At 40.5% G+C, this 13512-nt stretch overlaps 1 protein-coding gene and 1 non-coding gene across 6 annotated transcripts in view; one reads left to right on the forward strand and one right to left on the reverse strand.

The window, feature by feature from the left end:
- CAMTA1 (calmodulin binding transcription activator 1) overlaps positions 1-13512 on the reverse strand; it is an 893482-nt gene that overhangs the window by 814110 nt on the left and 65860 nt on the right. The window lies entirely within an intron of this gene.
- On the forward strand, positions 8290-8396 carry LOC132516656 (U6 spliceosomal RNA). The gene has a single exon (XR_009539463.1). It is a non-coding gene; the product is annotated as a U6 spliceosomal RNA (small nuclear RNA).

A 13512-nucleotide genomic window follows, 5' to 3' on the forward strand; every position in this document is an offset into this window, starting at 1 on the left:
CTGAGAGCAAAAGTGGGTATCAGGAGGTGAAGGGCCTCGGCTGCTTCCTGAGAAATATCCACGTTTACCAGTCACACAAGAAGAAGGTCTAGCCTCAAGCCCTGAGGAAATCCCACCTTAGGTGCTGGTAGAAGAGAGCAAGATGGAACATCCAACATGGGGGAGAAGAACCCAGGGGTGCATATGCCAACCCAGAGGCCAAGGGAAAAGCACGGTCAACCTGTGTGAATATGTCTGAGAAATCAAGTAAGCCCTGGAAAATGCTCCTTATCTTTAACAATTCTGAGATCACTAGTGATCTATGAAAGAGCTTTCAGAAGAAGAATGGGAATTAAATTCAGACTGGAATAGCTGACCAAGAGGTGAAAAAATGAGGAAAAACTAACTCTTACAAGAAGTCTGGCTCTCAGGTTTGCACGCCCATGGTCACAGCAACATTACTCACAACACCTAAAGGCGGAGACAACCTAGGCATCTATCGATGGATGAATGGATAAACAGTGTGGTATATACATAATGAAATATTATTCAGCCTTTAAAAAGGAAGGAACTGACATGTGGATGAATCTTGAGGACATTATGCTAAGAGAAATAAGCCAGTCACAAAAAGACAAACGCTGTACAATCCCACTTATATGAGGCACTTAGAGTTATCACATTCAGAGAGACAGGAAGTAGCAAGGTGTCTGCCAGGGCTGGAGGGAGAAGGGAACAGGGAGTTAGTTGCACAACAGTGTGAATTTATTTAATGCCAAGGAACTGTATACTTTAAAATGGTTAAGATGGTAAATTTTACGTTATATACGTCTTAGCACAATTAAAACTTTTTAAAAAGAAGTCTGAGTCTCAGAATGTTAAATTCATATCAAGCTATAATGATTTACAATGAAAAATATTTGAAGCTGGATACTTTAACCTAGATCAGCACTTTCCAAACACGTCCCTAATGATGCGTATCACAACACACACAAGTCACAGATGTTGATCCCCTCATGCTCTGCAAGGGGGCCTGGGCCACCCACACCCCGGACCAGCGGTCTCTGATCTCAAGAGTACTCATCCATTAATCCCATATGCCTTATAAATACTTTTATTTTTGATGTGTTCTAAGATGTGAGAAAAGCTGAGAAACAATGGCTAAAGAAATGAAAATTACAGATTATTTCAATTCTATTTTCAGTGGCAAGAAAAGCTGCTTTAAATTAGTTTTCTTCATCAACCCACAACTTCTGCTGCCAAAAGGAAAAAAAAAAAAAGAAAGAAAGATTGTCACCTCAACTTAGAGAAACAAATGAACCTCTACTACAAAGCCACACCTCACTTCTGCTAGATCTTTAAGGATAGAATAGGAGCAACAATTTTCTCTTCACACTAAGTCAGATCAACAAAAACTAAATCAATGTGTAAGGGACAAAAAAAGAGAAAGGAAAGAACAATGTGGTACTTGATGCAAGCATAAGATAAGCAGATCAATGAACAGAGAGCATCCAGATACAAAACCGTGTATTTGTGGAAATTTAGCACAAGGTAAAGGCAACATTTCAAATCAGTAGGAAAGGATCAATGATTCAATAATAAGCATCTATTTGGGGAGAAAAAAGAAATAAGAAGCTCTACCTCACTCTGCCAATATATACAAAATGTCTATGTGTATTAAACATCTAAGGATAAAAATTCAAAACAAAGAAGAAAATCCAGGGAGAATAATTAATAACTGGGGTAAGGAAACCTTTCTTAGGTATGCTGTCAAGGCCAGAAAGAGTCAAAGTTTGAAGGCGTGACTCACAGGACCGACATGAGGACGCAACGAAGACAATTAAGACTGAAATATAGGGCTTCCCTGGTGGCGCACTGGTTGAGAATCTGCCTGCTAATGCAGGGGACACGGGTTCGAGCCCTGGTCTGGGAGGATCCCACATGCCGCAGAGCAACTAGGCCCGTGAGCCACTAGTACTGAACCTGCGCTCTAGAGCCTGTGCTCCGCAACAAGAGAGGCCGCGATAGTGAGAGGCCCGTGCACCGCGATGAAGAGTGGCCCCCGCTTGCCACAACTAGAGAAAGCCCTTGCACAGAAACGAAGACCCAACACAGCAAAAATTAATTAATTAATTAATAAACTCCTACCTCCAACATCTAAAAAAAAGAACTGTTTAAAAAAAAAAGACTGAAATATAGGTTTCTAGCCAGGAAAAAATTATACATACACACTTTTTTAAGAAAAATACATAGAAATCAGAAATAAAAAGGGTGAAGAATCTACGAGAAAAAAGAACAAAAGAATGAACAGACAATTCAAAAAAGTAACACACGTGGCCAAAACATAAAACATGTTAAATCTCAGGAGCACACAAAGAAATGCAAATTAAAAGAAGACATAGGGCTTCCCTGGTGGTGCAGTGGTTGAGAGTCCGCCTGCCGATGCAGGGGACGCAGGGTCGTGCCCCGGTCCGGGAAGATCCCACATGCCGCAAAGGGGCCGGGCCTGTGAGCCATGGCCGCTGAGCCTGCGCGTCCGGAGCCTGTGCTCCACAACGGGAGAGGCCACAACAGTGAGAGGCCCACATACCGCAAAAAAAAATTTTTTAAAAAGACATAATTTTTTCACCCACTGGACTAAGAAAGATTTAAAAAACTGATAATCCCTAGTGTTGGTTAGAGTTTAGGGAGCCGAACATTCTCATATTCAGCTACTGAGAGTACCGATCAGTGCCTCTCTAGAGGGAATATGGCAAATGCTTGTGCTCTTTGGTGAGCAGCTATGTCGGCAGGCCCTAAGAAAATAACTGGAGAGGTGTGCGGAATACTGGGTAAGCAATAAGGGACTGGTTAACAATTTTTATAGAAACTCCATGCTCTGCAAGTTATGTACATCCACCTCCACACATATGCACTGGCATGCAAGATGACCACAACAGATTTTGGCATTGGGAGAAAAACAGAGAAGAGGTATCTGTGATTCCTTGTGGGGGGGGGGCCCGTGGAGGGGAGTGACACACACACATACCATACACACACACACCACACACACATACATATACATACATATACACACACATACATACACACACACACCACCGTAAGGCAGTATAATGCTTAAAGCAAGACAGGCTGGAAAAGAACTTCAATATATAAATCAATATATAATTCCAATTTGATTTGATTTTAAAATTACTAAAAACAGTCACCTCTCAATTGGGTAATGCCTGGAAGGATGAGTAGATCTGTAAATTATATTAATACAACTGAGAAACAAAGAGTGGACAAAATTAATGCCATGAAACAAAGCTAACTCAAAGAATTCCAAATATAATTGGATAATTAAATCCTTTCAAAGAAAATATAATTGCAATTTGAATTGGGGATATCAGTACTAATATCCCTACAACATGCAGACCTTCCCTACAATAAATCTTCATCTACAACTAATCTCCTTTGGGTCCCTCAGTGTGGGATAATAGTGAGTATATACTGGTCTCTAGGCCCAGTTCCTGGCAGAGAACTCCTAAAACCCTGGTAATTTCCTAAGTGTTAAGAACATCTTTTGTTCCCATATTTGGTCTTTGACCTGTCCCTGACACAGGGCTCCTGAAACCCTTGTAAATTCAAAGTGATAAAAGCACTAAGAGCATCTTTTGTTCTAGTGAGGCCACCTGTTGGGGGGGGGGGGGTGGAGGCAGGAGAGGGGGCCCTCCAGCACGGCTCTGGGTGGGGGCTGGTCGCCAGAAAGACCAAGCCACAAAAAGAAGCTTGGAATTTTCAGCCCCGCCCCCCATTCTTCAGAGAGGGAGAAAGGCTGGAAAGGGAATTAATAATTGATCAAGAGGAAGCCTCCATAAAGCCCCAATAGCACCAGATTCAGAAAGCTTCCAGATTGTCGATATGAACACATCCACACTGGGAGAGTGACACACCCCAACTCCACAGGGACAGACACTCCTGCACTCAGGACCCTCCCAAGACCTCGGCCTATGTATCTCTTCATCTGGGTGTTCATCTCTGCCCTTTAATAAAGTGGTAGTAAGTAAGTACTTCCCTGAGTTCTGTGAGTGACTCTAGCAAATTAATTGAACCCAAGGGAGGGGGTCATGGAACCTCCGGTCAGCAGCACAGGTGACAACCTGGACTTGCGACTGGCATCTGAAGCGGGTAAATAGACTTTTTTTCCTACAATGCACTTGGCAACTCATTTTATTTTTATCCTCCCCTTTAGAAATTAAGCTCCCTGCAGACAGGCTTTTTTTTTGTTTTTTCTATTCCAGGAGTTTAGAAACTGCCTGGCACAGAGACACTCGTGTATTTGTTGGGTTAATGATGGCCTCCTCTCCTCTCTGTGGTCTCTCCCTCCCAGCACAGGTCGCTCACACCTACCAACCTGCTCTAGACGCCGGCCCAGCCTCCAGCCCGGCTCCTCTCGGAGGCGAAGGCACAGAGCCGCTGTTGTCTGCCCTCTGCCACCCTCAGCGCACCCTGCCCTCCAGCCACCCTGCCTCTCCCACTCCTTCAGACGCGCCAGTCTCTTCACCCCGGAGAGCCTTCCCGCAAGCCTGCCTCTGTCCACAACACTCCCCTCCCTGACCACTGATCTCTCTAACCCTCCCGTCCCTCCCGTCACAAGAAGTTCACTTCCTGGGAGTCTTTCCCTGGTTTCTGATCTATATTAGGTCCTCTGCTCTTGAACAACCTTTCACAACCTTCATTTTGTAAATACATACTTATTCTTACAATTATCTGCTTAATGGCCATTTCCCTTTAAAGGCAAACTGTGTCTTGATGACCACGCTATACGTCCCCAGGGACTGGAACTGTGTCTGAAAAAAGGAGCTCAACTGACCAACTGAATGGCTGGCGGTCCTACTAGACCACAGACTTGGCAAAAGCGAGTTCAACGTCTATTTTGTCCTCTCTTATGTATCTGGTGACAAATACGCTGTCTGGCACAGAGAGAATGTTTAACATTTATTAAATAAATGCTGCACGAATACAGGGGTTAGGGACGCCATAACCCTACTCCTGAGGAGAGGAAACAACTGCTACCACCTCGACACCCTGTTACACAGAGCCCTCCCTCCAGATGACCTTCCTTAGGTGTGTTCCTCCACAGCATCCTCCTACAGCCCAGGCGTCTTCAGCCACATGCGCAGCATCCCCTTCGCTCAGCTCCTGCCGTGCGGGCCACCTCCCAGGCCTCTGGAGATGGCAGCACACACAGCCCAGCACCCCCCGCAGCTTCCCCCAGGGCGCCTCCAGTGAGACGTCTCCCCACGAGGCACCTTCCTCCGGCACAGGAGAGTGGCCTATGGCAAGTTCCAGAGGGCGGCTTTCCATCAAGTTCCACCAGTGTGCCACCACCACGACTTCTCCGCCTTGCAGTAAGCCTCACATCACAGCCTGCCCTGGGGACGAGGCCTGGGTCTCAGCCCTGGGCAGGGTGGGACTCTTCCTTGGGGGCTCTGCCTCAGCTCTAGAGGATGCAGCTACACTGTACGTCTGCTATTCTTATATCCTTTAGAGTTCTCTTCACTTTTTATGAGCCTATCCCTCATTACTTCCATTCCCTGTTATGGTGAAAAATGTTCATTTCTTTAAAAATTATGTTTTGGGCTTCCCTGGTGGCGCAGTGGTTGAGAGTCCGCCTGCCGATGCAGGGGACCCGGGTTCATGCCCCGGTCCGGGAAGATCCCACATGCCGCGGAGCAGCTGGGCTCGTGAGCCACGGCCGCTGAGCCTGCGCGTCCAGAGCCTGTGCTCTGCAGCGGGAGCGGCCACAACAGTGAGAGGCCCGCGTACCACAAAAAAAAAAAAAAAAGAAAAAAAAAAAATTATGTTTTATATCAGCAAAACGAAAAGACAACCTACTGAGTGGGAAAAAATATTTGCAAGTAATATGACTGATAAGGGATTAATACCCCAAATATATAAACAGCTCATACAACTCAACATCAAAAGAACAAACAACCCGATTTTAAATGTTCATATTAGGGCTTCCCTGGTAGCGCAGTGGTTGAGAGTCTGCCTGCCGATGCAGGGGACGAGTGTTCGTGCCCCGGTCCGGGAAGATCCCACATGCCGCGGAGCGCCTGGGCCCCTGAGCCATGGCTGCTGAGCCTGCGCGTCCAGAGCCTGTGCTCCACAACGGGAGAGGCCACAACAGTGAGAGGCCCGCGTACCGCAAAAACATAAAATGTTCATATTAAACATTTTCCTTCAATTTACTCTGTTTTTTTTTTCTCCTGCTTTGATCCAGACTGATACAGATTTGGAATTAATGTGTGTAGTGTAAGGGTCGCATTTCTTTCCCCCTCCCTACATGAGTATCTAACTAACTAAACACATTTATTGAAAAGACTGTTCTTTCTCTGTCATCCTACAGAGCCTCCTGTGCGATAAATCAGGTGTCCAGATACGAATGGATCTGTGTCTGGACTATTTTGCTTGGTTGGTCAACTTGTCTAGCCTTTTACTAAAACCATATTATTTTAATGACTATAGCTTTACAGTAAGTCTTGCTACCCAGTATAGTAAGTCTGCTCAGTTTGTTGTTCTTCAAAATTATTTTGGCCATCCCTGCTGTCTGCACTCCTATGTTAACATCAGTTTGTCAACTCCATCAAGAAAACATCTGCTGGCATTCTGATTAGTACTATACTGAAGGCATAGTTGAATTTGGGAAGAATCAGCATCTTACAACACTGATTCTTCTAATCCATTAACATGGTATATCCATCTATTGATTTAGACCTTTAACTTCTCTCAGTGTTTATTTTTTCCCTGTATAGATGCCTTACATTTCTTTACATTTATTCTGAAAAATCTGACTGTGTATGTTACTACAAATGATATTTTTATTTCACTTTCTATTTGTTGTTGATACACAAAACTGCAATTGTGTCCAGAGTTACTTTGAATCTTGCAACCTTATTTATTAATTACAATAAGTTACAAGGAGATTTTTTTTTCTACATACACAATCATGTCATCTACAAAAACAGTTCTATTCATTCCTTTCTGGTCCTTGTACCTTTTATTTTTCTTGTCATATTGAACTAGGTAGGGTCTCTAAATAAAATAATAAAGTAGTGGTAATGGTGAAAATAACTTTTTTTTTTTTTTTTTTTTGCGGTACACAGGGCTCTCACTGCTGTGGCCTGTCCCGTTGCGGAGCACAGACTCCGGACGTGCAGGCTCAGCGGCCACGGCTCACAGGCCCAGCCGCTCCGCAGCATGTGGGACCTTCCCAAACCAGGGCACGAACCCGTGTCCCCTGCACCGGCAGGCGGGCTCTCAACCACTGCGCCACCAGGGAAGCCCGAAAATAACTTATTTCTATTCCCAGTCTCAGGAGGAAAACTTTCAACACTTCACCATTAAACATGATGTCTGCTATAGGACTTTTCTAAGTAATCTCTATCAAATTAAGGAATTTACCTTTTACTCATAATGTCTTAAGGGATTTCATTTTGAACAGATGCTGAATTTTACCAAAGGCAATTTTTACATCGATTGACATTATCACATTATTTTTCTGCTTTACCCTATTAACTCAGTGATTTCTACTGATTGATTTTTCAAATAGTAAACCTATCTTTGTAATAAGTCTGATGCTCTGATTTAAATCTTTTGAAATCTGTCAACACTTCCTTTATAGATCAGCAATTTTTATAAATGTTCCATGTGTATATAAAAAGCATGTATAACAGTTATTGGGTGCAGTGTCCTATTTATTTCATATTTCATTTTATTCTGTATTTCATTTTCAATATTTGTTATTTTCAATCTCCTAGGTCTCTCCTACTGTATCTAATCTACTGGCAAACCCACTGTGACCTCAATTAGGTCAAGACTGTTAGGTGTGTTATTGAGATCATCAAGTGATTCTTTGTTTATTCAATCAGTTAATTAAGTGTATTAAGACTTCCCACTATGATTGTGGATGTGTCTATTCTTTGTTAGTTTTGCCAATTTTTCCTTTCTGTATTTTGAGGCCATGTTTTTAGGCACGTACAGATGTAGAACTATTGAATTGAGTATTTTATCATTATGAAATGTCTCTCTTTATCTATAATAATGCTTTTCTGCCCTAAATTCCACTTTATTAACATAGGTACACCAGTTTTCTTTCGGTTAGTGTTTGAGTGATATGTCTTTTTCTACCATTTTACTTTCCTTCCACTTTTATGCATCCTTGCAAGCAGTACAGAGTTGTGATCCACCTTTTTTTTTTAATCTCTCAATCTTTGTCTTTTAATTGAAATTTTTAGTTCATTTTTATTTATCAATAATATAATTACTGTGCTCGCTTCAGCGGCACATATACTAAAATTGGAACAATACAGAGAAGATTAGCATGGCTCCTGCGCAAGGATGACACGCAAGTTCGTGAAGCGTTCCATATTTTAAAGAATAAATAATAATATAATTACTGATATCCTGAGTGTAAATCTATCATCTTACCATTTGCTTCCTATTATTCCCACAAACTCGATGTTCCTTTTCTGTCTTCTTTTGGATTAATCAAGTCTCCTTGGGCTACTACTACTACTATTACTACTCCTCCTCCTCCTCCTCTATATTTCCTCTCCATGAGCTAGTAGGTATATATTCTTTTAATGTTCTTTTAATGAATATCCTAGAGATTACAATATGCATCCTTGACTTATCAAAGTCTCAAGTAGATTAATAATTTTACTACTTCCTGGACAATGCAAAGACCACAGGATACTAACCCTATTTACATCCCCACAACTCATATGCTATTATTAAAATTTTTAATTCCATACATATTTTAAACCACACAAGACATTATTATTGTTGTTTCATATATCAACATTCATTTGCATTTACCCTCTCTTTGGTCTTCACCTTTTCCTACATCTTAAAGCTGCCAGCCAGGATCATTTCCCTTCTGCCCAAAGAAGAATCTTTATTAGTACTCCCCTTTAGTGCAGGTCTGGTGTGTATTAATTTTTTCCATTTTGTTGATCTAAAAGGATGATATTTTTGCCTTCCCTTTTGCAGGATGTTTTGCTGGGTATAGAATTCCAGTCTGGCAGTTTACCTTCTTGAAAATACTGTTTACATTTTGAAAATAGTGTTCCATTGTCTTCTGACTTCTGTTGCTTGTGTTGAGAAATCAGCTGTCAGCCTTACTGCTCTTTTGAATGTAATACGTAATTTTTCTCTAGGTATTTAAGATTCTCTCATTATCTTTGGTTTTCAGCAATCTTATGTTTCAGTGAAATTTTATTAGAATTTATCTGGTGCAGGGTCTACAGTATTTCTTGATTTGAGAGGCTTGTCTGTTATAGAGAATTCTCAGCCATTATCTCTACAAATATTGCTTCTGTACTATTCCTCCTTCCTTTCCTACTCAGATTTCAATTACACATTGTTAAATATTTTCACTGAATCCCATGTCTCTTAGAATCTTTTATGTATTTCCCATCATTTTTCTCTCCATATTTTATCATTCTGAATATTTATTTTCAATTTATTACTATACAAATCTACTGTTAAACCCAACCATTGAGATCTTAATCTCAATTAATTCAGTTATAGACCTTCAATTCTAGAATTTACGTTTTGTTCTTTTTTTTTTTTTTAAGTTCTAGTTCCCCGATTCTTAATCTTATCTTTTATTTCTTTAAACATATTACATACTATGTGATGGTATTTAATTACTCTATTATCTGGATCGCTGACAATCCATTGGCATAGTCTGCTGTTCCTCTTGATTTTCTGTCAAATTGTCCTAAATTCTCATCTAGTGGGTAAGTACCAGACACTGTAAATAAATCTAGAGATCATTTGAGGCTCTGGGTGATGTTATCTTCTTCCAGAAAAAATTCACATTTGGTGCTGTCAAGATCACCTTGATCTAATCAAGGACCGAGGGGATCTGAAATTCAACTTCAGTACTTCTCAGAGATCACTGTTCCCAGGATACAGGCCTTTGGGACTCAAAGCCTAAGGAGTTTTCCAGGGCCCCTTCCTCCCTGACATACCAAACTCCAATTTTTGTCCCCCGCTCTCCAGTTCCTTAAATCTATCAAAATTTCCTCAGCTTTCCAACTTCTCATTTGCTTGCTTCTTCTTGAATCAGCAGATCGATCCTCCAGGGCAAAAGTGGATGCAAATCTGGTCTTGCATCTATGAGCTTCCTTACTTCCCCAGATCTCAAGCCCACAAATCTTCACTGTTTTGTTACCTCTATTACCTTCACACAAATTTTGTTTTAAATTTTGTCCTGCTTTTCTACTTGCAGGAAAGAGGGCCCAACCACTCTGTCTACCATTAGCAAAAATTTCCCCACTCCCATATTTTCTATCTTTGTGGGTTTATATTTTGTGATTCTTTTCTGTCATTTTACCAAAATTTTGGAAGGTAGATAAATACATCTTCGATGAGTAACTGCTTAACCTGTTACTCATCACAGCTTAACCAGAAATCTCCAGTCATTCATTTTACTGATAGATCTTTTATATATTAAGGATATTAAACCTCTGTCAAATATGTGACAAATACTTCTCCTAGTTTCCCATTTACATTTTAATTTTAGCACATAGAAATGGTGAGTTTATATGTAGTCCAGTTTATCCATCTTCTCCTTTCTAATTCTGATGTCATGATAAGAACACTGAACATTATGTAAATACAGACTCATATTTTCTTCTAGTGTATTATCATTTCCACTTTCTACATTTACTTCTTTAGACTTATTTTGGTATAAGGTATGAGACAGACTTAACTTATTTTTTTAATTGGTAAGCCAACTGTCCCAAATTCATTTAAGTAATTAACTCTCTATTTCCTCCTCTAAATAGTGTATAAATCTCTTATAAATCAAAAACTACTTTCTTGATATTTGTATAATTTTACTTTGCTATCTGGCACTGCTGACCCTTTTGTTCATTCTCCTTGCTACTCCAACTTCCCTTGGTTTCTGTAACCCCTCAGCTCTATTCCTCTTCAACTAGTCCTTCTGAGTCTCCTTTACAAGCTTAATTTTCTTCCCATTTCCCTTATTCAGTCTCATGCTCCAGAGAAGATGATGGAAACCGTTCATTACTAGAACCTTTCTCTTCTCTCATTCTCCCTACTCTCCTTGTTCACCTGTACTGTCAGTTTCTTCCAGCTCTCTCTTGACTTCCCAGATCTATATCCAACTACCTTCTAAGATCTCTTCCTACATGTTCCACAGGCACTCTCTAAGACACACTATACAAATATAATTTCAGTGCCTCCTCAAACCTACTTTTCTTTCTGTATTTCATTATCTACATACCACCATCATCCAAGCCAGAATCTCAGTAGCTCCTCCTCTCCTTTGCCATCACATCTTAGAGGTCATGATATGTCCTACTGATTCTAGGTCTCTGGTCAGATCCTTCTCTACTGCCGCTGCATTAAAACAGGTCTTAATTATCTCTGGTATGGATTCCTCCCCAATTCCCAACTTCCCTCCAAACCATTCTCTAAACTGCCCACAGAGTGACTGTGTAAAATGAAAATCTGATCATTCTACTTTTCTGATTAAAATCTTTCAAGTGATCCTGACTACTTGTAAGGTAAAAATGTAAACCCAGCACGGCATACAAGGCTTTCTGTGAGCTGGTTGTTGCCTACCTCACTAACCTTAATTCATCTATCTCTCTCCTTAAACCCTGACCCAGCCATACCTAATTACTCAAGCAAGCCAAACTACTGCCTTCTTCCAATCCTTTGCTCATGTGGTTCCTTCAGCCAGGAAAGTTTTCTTGCTGATTCTTTGTCCAGCAAACTCATAATCATCTTCAAAATACAGTCTTAGTGTCATACTTTATAAAACATCCACCACTTATATGCCTCAAATTTATCTTGTACACACATACCTCACAATTCCATTTTATCCCTTATCACACCACTTTGCAATTATTTTTTATGTGTCTTCCCCATATGACTGTGACACCCTTTTATTCACCTCTGAATGGCCCGGCTTACCTCAGGGCTTGGGGACACAGTAGGCACTCAAAATGCTCACTGAATAAGAAGATTAACAGACATGATGCTTACTTAACAAACTGGTTTATAAAAATTATCAAAAATATATTTCTTAATGGAAAACTATGAAGAGTGACATTTGACTGAAATTGTAATCTCATCAGGTAACAAATGTATCTCTGAAGTTTTACAAATAGCTTAGAAGCACTCTAAGTAATACTAATGAGGCTCTGTATTATAAATTTAACCCGTGTAAAAATCACTTGTTCAAGGGCTCCTGTTAGTTAAGGAGTTAAGTCATCTCATTCAAAAAACATGAGATAGATAGATATAGTTCTACACCAAAAAAAGAAGCTAAAAGTCTACATAACTAGAGCAAAAATTTTTCTAGTCTTTGCGTACAAATGGTACAAGACACTTTGTTTTTGAACTTTTGTAAAAACCTTCACATCTATTTCCTAACTATGGTACAACTACAGCCCCAGGCAGGACAGCTGCATATCTTTCTTTATTTGGGCAATTGCTTTCTCATTACAAAGAGAATAAAAGAGCCACAACAAACATTCAAAAGAAAAGTGGCTCCATGTAAATGGAGAGTAGATAAAGGCATTTTCCAATAAGTTAGATGAAAAGAATGTTTTGATTTCTCAGATTATCAAAAAGGATTTGATATGAAAGTTTTAATAAATTTGTAAAATGTACTTTTAAGCACAAAGAAATCTTAGTTCAAATTTTAAAATCAAATATATACAGTGAAAAGTGACAGAAATATTCCATTAACCTGTTTTCAAAACACTCACAGACCTGTCAGGAGACGTGAAGACCTTGTTAAAAAACAGACCACAGGTACTACCCTCCAGTTCAGAGTGACATGGATACAAACTGATAGGAAGCCATGACTACTGAAACTTCCAGATCTCAAGAAGGAGCATTTCAATCAGCCATGTTAACATCTTCCAGTCATTAAAAAACTAGAAAACGAAGACTACAGCATTCGGTACCCCCATAACCTTATAAACGGCACTGATTTCTCCGCCTACCACACTAGACTGTGAATTCATGTCTTCTGTGTGTTCTGCAATATGTGTTTACATAAGACTGTATAATAATAAAGCAAACACTTGTGGAACGCCCCCCCCCACCTACAAGGGGGAAGTTTTTAACACCCCAAAACTGCTTTTCACAACCCCTCCTCTCTCCCACAGGTAAGCACTATCCTGACTTTTGTACCAATTATTTCCTTGCTTTTCTTTAGAGTTTTCACAACCTGTGGCAATTTTCTTTAAATAACAGCTTTATTGAGATATAATTCACATACCATAAAGAGTACTTTTAGGATATTCACAGAGTTGTGCGACCATCACTGCGGCAGTTTTTATCTCCATCGATGTGGTTAAGTTGGAATTTCCCAGGATCCCCTTCCCTGAGTCTGCCCAAGATTTAAAAGGTGGAACAGAACAGCCTCCACTCTCTGAATGCCTGCACTGTTAGAGGTGGTGACAGATAGAAACTGAGGTGCCAGAGAGTTCCAGCTCA

The sequence above is a fragment of the Lagenorhynchus albirostris genome, chromosome 2 (genome assembly GCF_949774975.1).
Source record: "Lagenorhynchus albirostris chromosome 2, mLagAlb1.1, whole genome shotgun sequence".
Classification (NCBI taxonomy): domain Eukaryota; kingdom Metazoa; phylum Chordata; class Mammalia; order Artiodactyla; family Delphinidae; genus Lagenorhynchus; species Lagenorhynchus albirostris.